Genomic DNA, 16,105 nt, shown 5'->3' with positions numbered 1-16,105 from the left:
AGCTACTCGCCGAGCGACGAGGAGGAGGAGGAGGAGCTATGAGCGGTACTGGGAGGGTAGGTTAGGCAGCGTCATTTTTTTTGTGTAGAGCTCTGGTTCGTCTTACTTTTGGGACAGGGTAGGTTCCCGATGTGTGGCTTTTTGTGTGGTTCTTTTGATGAGGAATCACAGAGAGTCTGTCGGATTATAGGGGTCTTTTGTTCAGGCCATTTTTGGAGCCGACTTTCTCTTGGATGACTGTACTTTTGATACTTTTACTCACACTACTGGTTCTGTATATATTTGCCTACGGGCACACTACTTTGGAGTCACTGCGAGTGCGCGTGACGTGGGAGTGCAGCTGAGGCTGTACATGTGTATATATTTGTATATCGGTTAGTTTAGTTGTTGGGTTATGTCTCTATTTTCTATCGCTTTAATTAAAAGGAATCAAACGAAAAAAAAATTACCTGTTTTCCGCGTAAAGTTTATTTTTAGTTACTAAAGTGACACCTGGAAATTGGGGTGTTACACTGTGGTATCAGAGCTTAGTCGAGTCTTTTGGGAGTCTTTGGGGAATAGGTCTTCTATGCTAGGTTGTGTGACTCTGCAAAGAGTGAAAATTGATTGTCTGCAGAACGATTTTCGTTCTAATTGATTGCATTGTTACTTAATCATATGGAATAGTTTTGGTGCTATCATACGATTAGGACTAATAATTTCTTGGGGGTAACAGACGATGGTGAACACGAATCAACTAGCGGAAATGATGGTCACTATGGCTCAGGCAATGACTAATCAAGCGAATGACAATGCTCTGAGGCGTGCTGCGGAGGAAGCGCGTGATCAACGCCAGCGTCAGAGGGAGGCGACTCTGAATCAGAAGAAGGGTTTGAATGATTTCAGGAGACAGGATCCACCTAAGTTTTCGGGAGGTACTGACCCGGACAAAGCGGATCTCTGGATTGAAGAAATAGAGAAGATCTTTGGTGTGTTACAGACTGCTGAGGGAGCCAAGGTGGGGATGGCAACCTTTCTGCTGTTGGGTGATGCTGAGTACTGGTGGAGAGGCGCCAGAGGGATAATGGAAGCAAATCATGTTGAGGTGAACTGGAATTCTTTCCGAACTGCTTTTCTCGAGAAGTATTTTCCTGACAGTGCTCGTGACGAGCGTGAATCACAGTTTCTGACTCTTCGACAAGGGAGCATGACCATTCCGGAATATGCTGCTAAGTTGGAGTCTCTAGCAAAACACTTTCGATTTTTCCGTGACCAAGTTGATGAGCCTTACATGTGCAAGCTCTTTGTGAGGGGACTGAGAGCTGACATTGAGGACTCAGTGAGACCGTTGGGGATCATGAGATTTCAGGCATTGGTTGAGAAAGCAACAGAGGTGGAGTTGATGAAGAATAGAAGATTGAACAGGGCTGGAACAGGAGGACCAGTGAGGTCGACACCACAGAATTTTCAAGGAAGAGGAAGGTTTCAGGCGAGGAAGCCGTATCAACGTCCTGCGGGGAGAGGGTTTACCCCAGGATCTTACAAGCCGATGGCTGCTGCTGCTACTTCTGGAGGGTCGGGAAACTGTACCCCAAACCGTGATGTGACTTGTTTCAGATGTGGAGCGGTCGGGCACTATGCAAACAGTTGCACGATGCCGCCAAGATGCTACAACTGCAATAAATCCGGGTATCTGGCTGTGGATTGCAAGGCACCAAAGGCTGAACCGTCTGTGAATGCTGTTAGTGGGAAGCGCCCAGTGGCGAAGGGAAGAGTGTATACAATGGATGGTGAAGAGGCTGATGGAGCGGATGGATTGATCAGAGGGGAATGTGAAATCGACGGTAATCTTCTAACTGTACTCTTTGATTCTGGTGCAACTCATTCTTTTGTCTCTAAGGATTGCGTATCAAGACTGAATCTGCCTATTACTACTTTGAGTTTTGATCTTATGGTAACTACACCTGCTAGGACCCTAATTGCTAATGTCGCATGCATGCACTGTTTAGTAGTATATAGAGATAGAACTTTTCATGCCAATCTAGTATGTCTACCCCTTAAAAACCTAGATGTAATCCTAGGGATGGATTGGTTATCCCACTACCATTGTCTTTTGGACTGTAGTCGAAAGAAAGTGGTGTTCCCAGACTTGGATCTTTTCGAGTATCTTTCTACTAACCACATTAGTGCATCGTTGAGCGAGGGCACTCAGAAGTACTTTTCATTGCTAAGTCTGGAGGGGAAGAAGGATTCGGATGTTCATGGTATTTCGTTGGTTCGAGACTTTGCGGATGTTTTTCCTGGAGATGTACCTGGACTACCGCCAGTACGCGATGTAGAGTTTGTGATCGACATTGTACCCGGAACCGGACCGATTTCGATTGCACCTTACCGTATGGCACCTGCGGAGTTAGTAGAGTTGAAATCTCAGTTGGAGGATCTTTCGGCAAAAGGATTCATTCGACCAAGTGTTTCACCGTGGGGAGCGCCCGTGCTTTTAGTCAAGAAGAAAGACGGAAGGTCGAGATTGTGTGTGGATTATCGACAACTGAACAAGGCGACGATCAAGAACAAATACCCCGAGGATAGATGATTTGATGGATCAATTACGAGGGGTTGTCGTATTGTCCAAGATAGACTTGAAGTCAGGCTATCATCAGATCAGGGTGAAGACTGAGGATATACCGAAGACTGCATTCAGAACACGTTACGGACACTACAAGTACCTAGTGATGCCGTTTGGAGTGACAAATGCACCTGCTGTTTTCATGGATTACATGAACCACATTGTGGATACCCATTTTTGTCCGGGTTAATAGTTTGAATTTAAAAATTATTAATAACTTAATTAGGGATATAAAGTTAGAGTGAACTCTTTAGTATTAGTGATCAAGTGAGTTAATTTATTTTTGATTTCTTAACCATGTAACAATAATTAAAAAAAAAAGAGTGTGTGGTTAGTGGGCCTTTGGCCCACTTTCGACCAAAAATGGTAATAAGAAAGGAAAAAAAAGAGGATCTGCCAAGTAAAACCAGAGAGTGTGTGGTATTGTACCCGGAACCGGACCGATTTCGATTGCACCTTACCGTATGGCACCTGCGGAGTTAGTAGAGTTGAAATCTCAGTTGGAGGATCTTTCGGCAAAAGGATTCATTCGACCAAGTGTTTCACCGTGGGGAGCGCCCGTGCTTTTAGTCAAGAAGAAAGACGGAAGGTCGAGATTGTGTGTGGATTATCGACAACTGAACAAGGCGACGATCAAGAACAAATACCCGTTACCGAGGATAGATGATTTGATGGATCAATTACGAGGGGTTGTCGTATTGTCCAAGATAGACTTGAAGTCAGGCTATCATCAGATCAGGGTGAAGACTGAGGATATACCGAAGACTGCATTCAGAACACGTTACGGACACTACAAGTACCTAGTGATGCCGTTTGGAGTGACAAATGCACCTGCTGTTTTCATGGATTACATGAACCACATTGTGGATACCCATTTTTGTCCGGGTTAATAGTTTGAATTTAAAAATTATTAATAACTTAATTAGGGATATAAAGTTAGAGTGAACTCTTTAGTATTAGTGATCAAGTGAGTTAATTTATTTTTGATTTCTTAACCATGTAACAATAATTAAAAAAAAAAGAGTGTGTGGTTAGTGGGCCTTTGGCCCACTTTCGACCAAAAATGGTAATAAGAAAGGAAAAAAAAGAGGATCTGCCAAGTAAAACCAGAGAGTGTGTGGTTAGTGGGCCTTTAGCCCATTTTCGACCAAAAAATGTTCATAAGAAGAAAATGATAAAATTGATATAAAAACAAAAAGAAAAGAAAAATAATAGGATAAAGATGATCAACACAGCAAGTGGGTTCCGGATCCTTCTGAAGTAAGTATATCCCTATAAATAGAAACTTTTTTTTACTTTGCCAAGGGGCACAAAAAAAAGATTGAATACACAAAACATAGTTAATAAATATAAGCATGGTCTAATGAAAGAAAAACAGGGAGGAGCGTGATGGGTATGGAGCTGTGGGTAGTGTTTGTGGCTTTTGTCAAGGTATTATATTTACTATTGATCTGCTCCAAATAAACATGTAAATTTCTCCTTGCTGTACTTGTTTGGTTCTTTCCTTTTCGTGCCTATTCGCTATTCTTTTCCATTCTTAGTGCAATAAAAAGAAAGGAAAGATTACATATGTACAGTAGACTAAAAAAATCAATTAAATCAATTATGATACACTATCTGAGAAACTAAGTTAAGCTAAACACAACTAAATCAGCAAGAAAACAACCATAACAGTGATGATGGCAGAAAGAGGATGACGCCCTCGCCGAGTCACCGCCGAGAGTGGTGGCTTGGTGTCGTGGCAGCGTGTTTTCGGGCCACCCTCACTAACCCTCGCCGGAGCATCGCCGAAAGGTGGTGGCTTCGACGTTGTGGTTGTGTTGCTGCTCCGATCCACTTCATCACAGCCAGAATCACCACCGGAGAGTCCAGATTCAAGCATCATGGTGCTCTCCCTTGAAGACCCGAGTCGCTCCCACCGGACCGCCGTCGAAGCACGGCGTTTTTCGGTGTTGTGGTCGCTCTCTCTACGAACCCGATAAGCCCCCACCACGCTGCAGCCATGGCTGCGGCCTTGGATGTTGTTGCGTCATCATTCCATGGTGGTCTCATAGAAGAAGCCGCGGTGCTGGAAACTAACTAGGGTTTCAAAAATGAGGAAGAAAGAAACAGAGACAGTAACAGAGAAGGAGAGAACATAAAAAGAAAAGAAGGGAACTGGTTTGGAAAAAAGGGGTTGGGTTTATTTCCCTTTATAACTCTTGCTTTTCTTTTTAATTAAATATAAGTAACCCTAATTGTGTTACGGGCCCTTGGCCCTTATTCCTTGGTTTTCCTTTTAAATTTCTTTCTTATTTCTGAATCTTCTTGTTGGGCTAGTTCGTTGCTCCCTTTCTTGGTCTCTTCATAGCATATTTTTATATGTATATGATGGGCTATGAATCATGGCCTAATTTCGGTTTTTTTGATACCATTATAGGGATATATTGCTCTTAACTATTAAAATGTGAATAATTAGGGACTGTATTTGCTTTTTGTTTTTCTTCTGATTAATTATTTTCTTAAGAAAAATCCCAAAACATGTTTTCTTCAATGATATCAAGAATTCATAATGAAGTGTTAAGGTTAAACCCTCTTTGCAAATAAAATTATAAACAAGTCATTATCCTTTCTCAAAATGAATTAATCTTTTGAAACTAAAAAAACATCACAACCAACTCATGATTTTCTACCCAAGAACTACGTAGCCTTGATTTTCTCTGTTGATAGAGAATACGTAGGCCCGGGGTCACTCCCGCCAGGCACTCCAAACACAAAATCTAAATTTTGTTCTTCTTTGTAAAATAATCTTTTCATTACACTAGCAACTTGTAAATAGTCTTTTTTAAAAAAAATAAAATACAAGACATTTTCTTAAGGGTAAATTAAATGATTTAGAAAGCTAAGAAATCTTGCATAATTGACCATAGGTAACCGTTTCTTAACGGACGTTGTAGGGCGTTAACACTCCCTTAAACGTAACCGACTCCCGAATCTAGATTTGGTTCTCTTTTATTATTTGGGTTCTCTGATGTTCTCCCTAAAAACATCAGTGGCGACTCTTCTGATACTCGATTAAGTTTTAGCGCGCCGTCCCGTCGCGACCCCCGATTGCGACAGATGGCGACTCTGCTGGGGACTTTGAGAGTCAAGCCTAAAATGTTTAATTGTGCAACTTTCTTAGCTTTGTATATATTTATTTTGTCCTGATATTAATTTATTGTCTTGTATATTTATCATGTTGTGGCGGACCCTAGGGTAGACGATGGCTAAGATAAACTGGTTGTTATATATTTGTGTTTGCTATTCGTCTGCAGGTGGGGGGTTTTGTGTTTTGTGTTTGTGTTTGAAAGGTTTGGATGCTCCTAGCACACACTTCACTATCACTGGTGTTGCACACACATTTAGGCTCTATACCCGAGTCTTGACGAGCTATAAGATTAGAACGGGGTTTCGATGTTATCATTGTGAGGTCCTTTTAAGGACTTCCCTGGTTTTCGTCGACTCTCCACTTGGATTGTTACTAGTATTATGACTACCGTATTGTGATCATTTCGGTGGTACTTGCGGGCCAGTTCATGATATTGGGACCTTATCTATGGAAGTTAAGGGCAATCTGGGGACCATTTCTATTAGGAGTCTAGATCCTTCCTGTGTCGTACACTATAGTTGGACCATAGTTAACCACCTTTCTAGGGTTTAGAATCTGTGATTATTGAAGCCTCTAGGATTTACCCGGATAGGACAATTGGGAGCAGATTGTAACGCCCCGATTTCTCGAGTGTTACACAGTAACTAATTAACCAATTTTCGTAAAGAGTTTTCGTCGATTCACTTATTAATCTTCAATTAATGACAAACCTTCCATTTTACGAAAACTCTTGAAACATAACCTTTCCAAAAACACGCGGAAGTAACCAACATCGTAAAACTTTTAAAATAACCAACTGTAAAGAGTACGAATCAAAGGCCTGAATGAAAATAAAGATTACATCAAAACTTGTTCATTCGAATTTAAGCAATAAAATTGTTCGATACCAACACTTCGGAAACTCTCAACCCCAACAGAAAACAAAAGACTCTCAACCCAAACCCTATTCCTTAGCCTCTTCCTCTTCCTCTGAAGTGTAGTCGTCCTCCGGTATTGGCACGTCACGTAGCATCAACTCCCAAGAATGAGTCATCGCCATTATCTTCCCGACCATCTACCCCCCCCCAAATAAACACATAGCAAACAAGCAGGGTCAGGTCCAACAAAAAGAATGATAATGACAAAATCAACAACAACATATATAATATAAGTACATTATATGTCTTTTATGGGAAAGAGTCAGTTACTAACGGAATCTCACTTCACACAACCCACCAAAACTTCCATGGCCATCTTCGTACTTCCGCAGAGGCACGGTTATCACGGTGACCGCAGTCAACCAATTCACGTGGAGCCGCAATGATCCACAAAAGTTCACGGTGACCGCAGTCAACCAAATCACGTGAAGCCACACCGGCCCACAAGGTTCACGGGAGACCGCAGTCAACCCAAATAACTCCCTCGCGTGCAAGGTACCATCGTTCTCATGGACCATAGTCTACCTGACCTATGTCCCAATTATTCACATTTACTTGCAAGCGAGTTTATTACACTTTTCTCTTTGTTAAGTCTCTAAAGTCAATCCTAGAGTCTTATCATACTCTTTATACAACAACCTTCACAACACAACATTCACGGGTTACAAGGGAATTACGGCTAGGTGAGCGACCCTTGAACCATTAACTGAGAAAATAAATATAATCCACGTAAAGGAACGCAAGAACATTCACTCATGCATAATATATCATCGCAACTTCAACATATTGACAGCAGAAACAACTTTCACAAAAATAGAGCCACAGAATGCATATTTCAACCAAAAATCACGTATGATACCTTTCTAGAAAGCTATTTTAAATATCTACAACTCTCTAGTTACACACTTGTTCATTTGAGTCCCAGAATTAGGTGATATTAGGCCTTAAAGCTAACTGTCCGGAACAGGAAAAACAGCAGGTGTGACAGTTACTAAACACGACCCCCAGATCACATTACTAAACCAAAAATTATGATTTTTATATGTCTGGAAAGATATTTCGAAAATCTACAACTTTCATTTTAATCACTTTTTCATTTGATGACCTTAAACAGGCAAAAAGGGGCTCTGAAGTCCGCTGTCCAGTACAGGAAACTGGCAGCGAAACTCCCATGGCTCTATGGTTTTCAAAAATAATTTTCCTTCCTTCCCCTTTGATCATGGCAACCTTGGTACAGCCCCAACAACCCAAATATCCACTCAAAATTTCAGAACCAAACATTTAGCAAGGATCATGTTATAACAAGTGCAAAATAGCACAAAACTTAACAAATACCATGACAACTCGCATAAAATCATAGATTCAGATCATAAACAATGTTTGAGGATCATATTCATGGCTTTTCAAGAGAAAAATTCCAGCAAGCCAGCATGTACAGGAAATCATGCAAAAACAGTCCAAAACTCAAGTTGTTTCTCATGGCAATTCATGGCATATTCCCTAAAGAACCTACCCATTCCTAGAACCAGCCCTTACCTTGGGTTAATGGCCTGAAAAGAAAGAAAAGATGAAGATTCAAGATCAAAAGGCTTGCTTTCCACGTCCTTCTTCTCCCCCTCTTCGCGGTTCCCTTTCCTCTCGCAGCTCCTCCTTCACGCGCAAGGTGTTATGGGCGGTGATGGTGGCCGGCGGTGGCTTGGATGGTGGTGGTTCTTGGAGCAAGATGAAGGAGATGAGGGTGTGTTTACGTGATTAGCTTCTGTTTTTCTGAAGTATGAAAGAAAGAAAGAGAAATTGATTTTTCTCTCCCCTTTTACTTACAAAACTGGCGGTCAAGGGAAAATAGTGGGCTAGGGTTGTGGTTTTTGGGTTTAATGCTGATTTAAGTCAGAGGGGACAGGGTTTAATTGGTACTAATCACTCTTTACTTCAGAAAAAAGTCATAATCTTCCTCCCTTTTCCCTTTGCAAGGCTGCGGCATCACCACTAATGGGCTAGGATTTTCATAGCCCTAGCTCCTTCCTTCTCATCCAAGTCACTTGGCCCACTTAGCCTCTTCTTAATCTCCTGATCATGATCTCATAAGTTCACTAACCAACCCAAATAACGCATTAACCAAGGCTTAAGCCCAAAGTTTTAAGTTAGAGCTCGTAAGGTCTGGGCAGCTGGACCTTTGCTCACTAAAACGGGGATATCTGAAGCTACAGATATCGGATTGACTCGAAACCACTTGGAGAATTTTCTATACTTGAAGGGCTACAACTCTCATGAAGGACGTTTTCCCAAATGAAGTCGTTAAGACCCTCTACAAATTCACACAAGTTGACAGTTCTAATCTGCCAGTTATCAAACATTAGCTAAAACTTCAATTTTATTCAAACTTCCATAAAATTGTTCCAAATTGAACTTAGGGCCTTACACAGATCATTTTCAATCTCTCACCCTTGTACATATAATGTCATTTTCATAATTCAATTTGTCAAATTTGCATGCATGCTATCACACACTATTTGTCTTCATGCTAATTGAATATGTGCCCATGTCCGAGATCCTAATGCCATCATGTTTCACACTCATATATTGCATATGGTATATTTGCACTTGTGTGACATGCATTTAAGTAGAAAACTAGGCATGAAAGGAAAATAAAATAGGATATGTAAATATTTTATGTTTCTTGTTTGGTTCACTCACTTTCATCTTTTGTTTTGTTTTATTTTCTTTCTTTTTCTTTCATTTTCCCTTCAAGATGTTGAAGACATCGGTGTTGCCTTGTTTAGCCGGAAGTGGAAAGAAGAGTGGGTACTAGCGATTTGCGGGGACTATGAAGAAGCAACCACAAGAGCTGAAGAGAGAAGTCTACTGAGTTTTCTTATCTATGTAATGGATGAAATTCAATGTATCAGACATCTTTATTAGTGAAGTATTTGGTTTTCGACTATCGTTTGCTTGTCAAGATATTGCTAGTACCCAAGGCGTCATCCATTGTGGAAAAGTGTTCGCCCTCCCCTGGATGGTTGCCAACCATGTTTCGATCTTATGAGTTATCTACTCTATTGATCGAACATGGGTCTGTTTCCGCGCTACAAAGGCAACAACGCTTAAGGACTAACCCTAAAATAAAATAAAATAAAATAAAAACCCAAAAATAAATACAAGGGAACAAATAGTTTTTTTTAATAAAAAAGATGAAAATGAATAATCACTTATGAAAGAGTTTTTACAAGCAAGTTGTATCCCCGCCATCCTTACAGGACTCGTCTCCGAACCAAGCTTATGGAAAGATTCGAGAAATCTCAAGAAGGGTTAAGGAGTGAGGTGAACCAAATGAAGGAGCAACTAGCGCAGATCTTGGAAGCTGTGCAGGCACTTAGAAGAAGAAAAAATGCAACGGAGACACCTGGTGATGAATGTGTTGATCTTGTTCTACCATGTGCACCAGACACAGAGCTCGGCAATTGGGAGGTTCTTGAGCTTCCTGTGGTCTATGGTTCTGATTCAAAGTAATGTGCAAAGTCGCTCCTATTGCTATGCTCAAGGCTTCAGGATACACCTTTGTATTAGGGCTCACCTTTAAAAAAAATATGTCATTAATAAAATGCATTTCGAGTTTCCAAATATGTTTTTATCCTCTGCTTCATGCATGTCCATAGATGCCTTCCATTCATTTCCCTTCTTCTCTTTCTTTCTTTCATTTCCCAATAATGCAGGTATGAAAGTGATTCTCTTGACTGTGACAGTGCTAGCCCTTTAACTCATGATTTTGATCGTCCTGTTAAATCAAGCTGATGAAGTCGATGAAGATGAATGGGAGCCCTCCCCAGATCTTTTAAGGCTCGTGGATCAAGAGGATAGAGAAATCAAGCCGCATGAGGAGCCGATGGAAACAATTAATTTGGGGACCGAGGAGAACAAAAAGGAGGTCAGGATTGGCACTTGTGTAACGGGAGATGCGCGTGGCAAGTTGGTTTCATTACTCTTTGAATATGTAGATGTATTTGTGTGGTCCTACCAAGACATGCCTAGGCTCGACCCTGCAATCGTGGTGCACAAGTTGCCCCTGAAACCTGAATGCTCACCGGTCAAGCAAAAGTTGAGGCGCATGAAGCATGAGATGTCGTTGAAAATAAGAGATGAAGATAAAAAACAATTTGATGCAGGGTTCTTGGCTGTCTCGAAGTATCCCCAATGGGTTGCAAACATTGTCCCAGTCCCCAAGAAAAATGGCCAAGTTCGTATGTGTGTGGATTATAGGGATTTGAATCGAGCCAGCCCCAAAGACGATTTCCCCCTGCCTCACATTGATGTGTTGGTAGATAACACTGCTCACCATTCGTTCTTCTCATTCATGGATGGTTTCTCGGGTTACAATCAGATTCGAATGGCCCTGAAGACATGGAAAAAACGACATTCATCACGTTGTGGGGAACCTTCTGTTATAAGGTGATGTCGTTTGGTTTGAAAAATGCTGGGGCAACCTATCAAAGGGCAATGGTCACCTTGTTTCATGACTTGATGCACAAAGAGATTGAAGTTTATGTGGATGACATTATTGCAAAGTCAACAACTGAAGAAGAGCACATAGCAAATCTGCAGAAGTTGTTTAAACGACTGAGGAAGTTTAAGCTTCGGTTAAACCCAGCAAAGTGCACCTTCGGAGTAAAGTCTGGGAAATTGTTGGGATTCATAGTGAGCCAGAAAGGAATAGAAGTTGATCCAGACAAAGTACGAGCAATCCAGGAGATGCCAGCCCCACGTACAGAAAAAGAGGTTCGCGGTTTCTTGGGGAGGCTGAATTACATTGCCAGGTTCATATTCCAACTCACTGCCACATGTGAGCCCATCTTTAAATTGCTGCATAAGAACCAATTGATGGAGTGGAGTGATGATTGTCAGCGTGCTTTTGAAAAGAACAAGCAGTACTTGTAGAGTCCTCCGGTATTGGTGCCTCCCGTTCCAGGGCGGCCCCTTATAATATATCTGACAGTCCTGGATGGTTCCATGGGATACGTCTTGGGGCAACATGATGAGTCTGGAAGAAAGGAACAAGTCATCTACTATTTGAGTAAGAAGTTCACTGACTGTGAGGTCAGATACTCATTGTTAGAGCGAACTTGTTGCGCTTTGGCTTGGACTTGCTCGGCGTTTGAGACAATATATGCTGAGTCATACGACCTGGCTGGTCTCCAAAATGGATCCGATTAAATACATCTTTGAAAAGCCTGCTCTCACTGGACGAATTGCAAGATGGAAAATGCTACTATTAGAATACGACATTCTGTATGTAACTCAGAAGTCTGTAAAAGGTAGTGCACTCGCAGATTTCCTGGCACATCAACCTTTGAACGATTACCAGTCGATGCAATGTGAATTCCCAGATGAGGATATAATGGCATTATTTGAAGAAGGAGAAACTTCAAGAGACGACAAATGGGTCCTCTTTTTTTGATGGGGCATCAAACATGCTTGGACATGGGATAGGAGCTGTATTGATTTCTCCGGAAAAACAATATATTCCAATCACGGCCAGGTTATGCTTTGACTGTACAAATAAGATAGCAGAGTATGAAGCGTGTGCAATGGGATTGCAAGCAGCCCTGGAGACCAAAGTAAGAAACTTGGAGGTGTATGGGGATTCAGCATTAGTAATCCACCAGCTGAAAGGGGAGTGGGAAACGCGAGATGCAAAGTTAATCCCTTACCAATCCTACATTAGAGAGTTGATGGAGGAATTTGATGAGGTTAACCTTCACCACATCCCTCGAGAAGATAATCAGTTAGCAGATGCTTTGGCAACTTTGTCATCAATGTTTGAAGTCAGCCAGGATGGTGAGATGCCTCTCATAAAAACTCAAAATCATGATAAGCCTGCATATTGCCAAGTTGTGGAAGGGGAGCCTGACGGGAAACCATGATATTATGACATCAAGAAGTACATCAAGTGCAAAGAGTACCCATCAGATGCTACTGAAAATGATAAAAGGACCCTGAGGAGACTGGCCACCAGCTTCTTCCTGAACGGGGATGTCCTCTATAAGAAAAACTTGGATCTCGTACTCCTCCGATGTGTGGATGCAACTGAAGCACAAAGAATTATCGACGAAATCCATGAAGGTTCCTTTGGGACCCATATGAATGGGCATACAATGGCAAAGAAAATCTTAAGAGCAGGATATTACTGGCTCACCATGGAAACAGACTGTTGTAATCACGTAAAGAAATGCTACAAGTGTCAGGTGTACGCTGATAATATCAACGCTTCCCCAGTGTCTCTGAATGTTATGACGACACCTTGGCCATTCTCAATGTGGGGAATAGATGTCATCGGACCCATCGAACCAAAGGCATCAAATGGGCACCGCTTCATCTTGGTGGCGATTGACTATTTCACCAAATGGGTAGAAGCCTCGTCTTATGCAAGTGTGACAAAGAATGTGGTAGTGAGATTCATTAAAAAGGAGCTGATTTGTCGATATGGTCTTCCAAGCAAGATTATCACAGATAATGGAACTAACCTGAACAACAAGATGATGGAAGAGTTGTGTAACGATTTCAAAATCCAGCACCATAACTCGACTCCGTATCGTCCAAAGATGAATGGGGCGGTCGAGGCGGCTAGTAAGAACATCAAGAAGATCGTTCAAAAGATGGTCGTAACTTATAAAGATTGGCATGATATGCTCCCTTTCGCCTTGCATGGCTACCGCACTTCTGTGCGAACTTCCACTGGTGCCACCCCCTTTTCCTTGGTGTATGGTATGGAGGCAGTCCTCCCATTTGAAGTAGAGATCCCATCATTGAGAGTGATAAAAGAAGCCGAGTTAGAAGAGGCTGAATGGATCCAAGCTCGCTTTGAACAGCTGAATCTTATTGAAGGAAAAAGGTTGAATGCGTTGTGCTATGGTCAGTTATACCAAAAACGAATGAAAAAGGCCTTTGACAAGAGAGTACGCCCGCGGGAACTTCAAGAAGGGGACTTGGTGCTTAAAAGGATTCTACCAATTCATAAGGATTCACGAGGAAAGTGGACTCCGAATTATGAAGGTCCTTATGTTGTGAAGAAGGCATTCTCAGGAGGTGCCTTAATTCTTACTAATATGGATGGCGATGAACTCCCACATCCTGTTAATTCTGATTCGGTCAAGAAGTATTACGCTTAGAGCCGGCCAGACAGGCTGAACAATCAGTTGCATTCTATAAATGAAAAGTAAAAAGAAAAAAATGATAATATATATAAAAAAAATGAAAAAAAAAATGAAAAATGAAAAAAAAAAAGAAAAAAGCTCGTTAGGTTGAAAACTTGAAAAGGCGACCTAAGCAAAAATTAGAGCAAACCCGTGAGCTGAAAACTCGAAAGAGCGGCCCACTTTGAGGTGACTGAAGTTAAGCTGAAGAAATAAAGACTAATGTTGAGGCATGGGGAAAAATGTGATTGAAGTGGAAAAGCGAGTCTTTGCCATGGAGCGGATCCTCATGCGGGGAAGTTTGCAAGTGGTTAACAGGCTTTGAGGTCTTGGGCATGAATGGTTGGCATTGGCACTGAAAGGGCGTTACTTTGTTCATGCGTCACCAGCTTCTAGCCTTTTCTTTTCCAAACTTTTGTCTTCTTTCTTCCATTATGAATATTATCCTTGTAAACACAACTCCCTTTCTTTGGATATCATATGAATATTTGTTGTTCAACTTGTATTTGTTTGGTGAACATATATATTTTTTAAGAGGTGAGTTTATTCCTAATTAAAGGCTTTTTGTTCGCCTCGAGCATTTGGGGCATGTCCAGAAGAAGGGTATATGTGATCAAGGGATTAAAGAATATTAAAAAAAAAAGAGAAGAAGAAGAAAGAAGAGAGCATCTGATGCAAATATCACAAGAGTCATGAGGAATCACAGTTGTGCCTAAGGAAAGTTGATCCAAGTGTCCCACAACATTCGAGACTGCAAGGATGGGGGATCAGCACCAAATAAAGATAATAAAAATTAATGGTGTCTAGCACGGATACCAATGATAAAGATAAAAGAAATGAAAAAATTAATAAAAAAAATCACTAATGCACTGCATTTGCATGCCATGCATAACATCATTGTATATTAAATTCTGCATTTGCTTGTTATTGTGGATCATGTTGGCCTCAGGTGGGTATGTTTTTGTCGACACCTGTTGGCCCCAGGCGGGTATGTTTTTGTCGATGCCTGTTTAATTTTTTGTTGGCCTCAGGTAGGTATGTTTTTGTCGATACCTGTTGGTCCCAGGCTGGTATGTTTTTGTCGATGCCTGTTTAATCTTTTCGTTGGCTTCAGATGGGTATGCTTTTGTCGATATCTGTTGGCCTCAGGCGGGTACATTATTGTCAAGGCATGTTTAGTTTATGTTGGTCCCAGGCGGGTATGTTTTTGTCGATGCCTGTTTAATCTTTTCGTTGGCTTCAGATGGGTATGCTTTTGTCGATATCTGTTGGCCTCAGGTGGGTATGTTTCTGTCGACACCTGTTGGCTCCAGGCTGATATGTTTTTGTCGATGCCTGTTTAATCTTTTCGTTGGCTTCAGATGGGTATGCTTTTGTCGATATCTGTTGGCCTCGGGCTGGTACATTATTGTCAAGGCATGTTTAGTTTATGTTGGCCCCAGGTGGGTATGTTTTTGTCGATGCCTGTTTAATTTTTTTTCGTTGGCCTCAGGTGGGTATGTTTTTGTCGATACCTGTTGGCCCCAGGCTGGTATGTTTTTGTCGATGCTTGTTTAATTTTCTCGTTGGTCTCAGGTGGGAATGTTTTTGTCGATACCTGTTGGTCCCAGGCTGGTATGTTTTCATCGATGCCTGTTTAATTTTTTCGTTGGCCTCAGGTGGGTATGTTTTTGCCGATACCTGTTGGTCCCAGGCTGGTATGTTTTTATCGATTCCTGTTTAATTTTTTCGTTGGCCTCAGGTGGGTATGTTTTTGTCGATACCTGTTGGTCCCAGGCTGGTATGTTTTTGTCGATGCCTGTTTAATCTTTTCGTTGGCTTCAGGTGGGTATGTTCTTGTCGATATCTGTTGGACTCAGGCGGGTACATTATTGTCAATGCCTGTTTAGTTTCTGTTAGCCTCAGGCGGGTGTGTTATTTGCCGATGCCTGTTTAAATTTTGTTCGACTTAGGCGGGTATATGAATGTCGATGCCTATGTTGTCTTTTTTTAACTCGAGTTGGTGCTTAGTCCGACGCTCGAGGTTGTTTGCGCGCTCTAGGTTTGCTCTCTAACCTACTGCGGGTTACCCGACTTTATATCAGTGTAAGTAAAGTCCTCACGTCTTGTATCCACGTCTTTACTTAGCTCTTACCATGGTAAGAGACAAGTAAAGAGGGGCAGCTGTGCATACCCATTTTTGTCCGGGTTAATAGTTTGAATTTAAAAATTATTAATAACTTAATTAAGGATATAAAGTTAGAGTGAACTCTTTAGTATTAGTGATCGA

General features: G+C 41.5%; 1 pseudogene; it reads left to right on the top strand.

The window, feature by feature from the left end:
• Window positions 1-3,855: 3,855 nt before the first annotated feature.
• Window positions 3,856-16,019, top strand: LOC130726245 (uncharacterized; annotated as a pseudogene).
• Window positions 16,020-16,105: the final 86 nt, after the last annotated feature.

Source organism: Lotus japonicus, chromosome 6 (genome assembly GCF_012489685.1).
Source record: "Lotus japonicus ecotype B-129 chromosome 6, LjGifu_v1.2".
NCBI lineage: Eukaryota > Viridiplantae > Streptophyta > Magnoliopsida > Fabales > Fabaceae > Lotus > Lotus japonicus.
Note: the sequence above shows the minus strand (reverse complement) of the source record. Positions and strands in the feature narration are given on the sequence as shown.